This window comes from Tenrec ecaudatus, chromosome 3 (genome assembly GCF_050624435.1).
Source record: "Tenrec ecaudatus isolate mTenEca1 chromosome 3, mTenEca1.hap1, whole genome shotgun sequence".
Classification (NCBI taxonomy): Eukaryota; Metazoa; Chordata; class Mammalia; order Afrosoricida; family Tenrecidae; genus Tenrec; species Tenrec ecaudatus.
The window spans coordinates 29194744-29196838 of NC_134532.1; the positions used below are offsets into that span (position 1 = coordinate 29194744).

At 43.2% G+C, this 2095-nt stretch overlaps 1 pseudogene; it reads right to left on the bottom strand.

The window, feature by feature from the left end:
• Window positions 1-1140: 1140 nt before the first annotated feature.
• LOC142443323 (DET1- and DDB1-associated protein 1-like) lies at window positions 1141-1542 on the bottom strand (annotated as a pseudogene).
• Between the last annotated feature and the right edge of the window lie 553 nt (window positions 1543-2095).

Consider the following 2095-nt stretch of genomic DNA (forward strand, 5'->3'; position numbering starts at 1 on the left):
TTTGTTACATATAGTCCTAGGTCTTTCAGTTTGTTCTTGGCTATTGTGAAGGGTACTGCCTTCCTGATTTCCTCTTCCATGGCCCTGTCTGATGTGTATAGCAATTCTACCAACTTCTCTTTGTCGATCTTGTATCCTGCCACTTTTCCATATTCTTCTATTGCTGTAAGTACTCCCATTGTGGGACTTTTGGGGTTTCAATACAGGATCATGTCATTTGTAAATAGCGGTGGTTTCACCTCCTCTTCTCACATTTGGATCCCTTCTGCTGTCTTATGTTGTTAGCTAGAACCTCCAGTACGATATTGAATAGAAGTGGGGACAAGGAACATCCTAGTCTTGTACCATTTTTCAGTGGGATTGTTTTTGTCTTTTCTCCATTAACTATGATATTAGCTGTTAGCTTTTCTTAGACAGCTTGTATCAGCTTGAGGAATTTATCTTCCATTTCTATCTTTGTGAGTGTCTTAATTAGGAATGGGTGTTGGATGTTGTCAAATGCTTTTTCTGCATCTATGGATATTATATGGTTTTTTTTACCTTGTTTTTCTTGATGTGGTATATAATATTGATGGTTTTTCACATGTTAAACCATCCCTGCATCCCTGGGATGAATCTTACCTGTTTGTGGTAGATGATATGTTTATATACTTTTGTATTCTATTAGCCAATATTTTGTTAAGGATTTTTCCATCTGTGTTCATTAGAGATATTGGTCTGTAATTCTCTATACCTGTGGGTTCTTTGCCCTGTTTGGGTATCAAAGTTATGCTGGCTTCGTAGAATAAGTTTGGGAGTTTGTCATTCTTTTCTATGCTTTGGAATACTTTATGGGGGATCAGAGTCAACTCTTAGTGGAATTCTTGGTAAAATTCTGTTGTGAAGCCATCTGGCCCAGAGAATTTTTTTGTTGGTAGCTTCTTTTTTTTGTGTTTTTTTTTTACAGGGTTTGAAGTCCTCTTTAACCATTGGTGGGAACACTTTACAGCATAAGTAAAAACTCGAGGAAAATAAATACATCAGCTCCTAGGAGAGTGGACGCAGTGTGGATGGCGTGGGGTGGGCTGGCAGGTGGGGCGGGTGCAGATGCACGATGCAGAGCAGACACGACAGGAGACTTGGGGGAGGGCAGTGAGAGTCTTAAGTGTCCTAGTGCATGTCCTGGCTGTCGGTCCAGGCGATCTTGCAGGGGGGAGCTGAGCTCTCACCCTCCAGGTCCACTTGCTCCTGATCTCGCTTCTTGGCTGCGTTCTTTTAGTCCCATTGCTGGTGCAGGTAGCGCAGGAGGATATTGGTTTTTTCAGTCACAATGATTTGTTCAGATGGGTACTCCCGAGTAGGCAGGTAGACTGAGGGGCGTCTGTTCTATGGGAGACCAAGAAGAGTCGGATAAGAAGCTGGGTCCCCACACTCTGAAACAAGGTAGGCAACCCAACATTGCTCTCCGGAGAGGCTGAGCGAGGCTTTGCACTCAGAGTCAGCATGGAATCGGCAAAAATATCTTTTGTTGTAGAAGGGAAATCCTTTCAGAAAATGGGCCATCTTCTGTAGCCGCTGTTGCTGCCACTGCCGCCTCCTCTGCTGCTGCCGCCACCGCCGCAGGTGCCACCACAGCCGCCTTCTCAGCCGCCGCCTCGCAGTAACTCGTTGGTAGCTTCTTGATGACCCTTTCTGTTTCTCTTGCTATGGGTTTGTTGAGGTTCTTGATCTCTGTCTGAGATAATCTAGGGAGGGACTCTTTTTTCAAGTAGCTATCCATGTCTTCCACATTTCTGAATTTATTAGAATACAGATCTTCATAGTACTTTGTGATTGTCCTTTTAATCTCATTGGGGTCTGTTGTAATTAATCCTGTTTCATCCCTCATCCTGGCTATTGATGTTTGCTCCTTTCTGTCCTTTGTCCGATTCGCCAGTGGTCTGTCAATTCTGTCGATCCTTTCATAGAATCAGCTTTTAGCTGCATTTATTTTTTACATTGTTCTCTTCTCTTCCCACTGGTTTAACTCTTCCCTGATTTTTATTATTTCTTTTCTTTTGCTATTGGAGGGGTTGTCCTGCTGACTCTGTTTTAGTTGCTGGAGGTTTGGTGATAA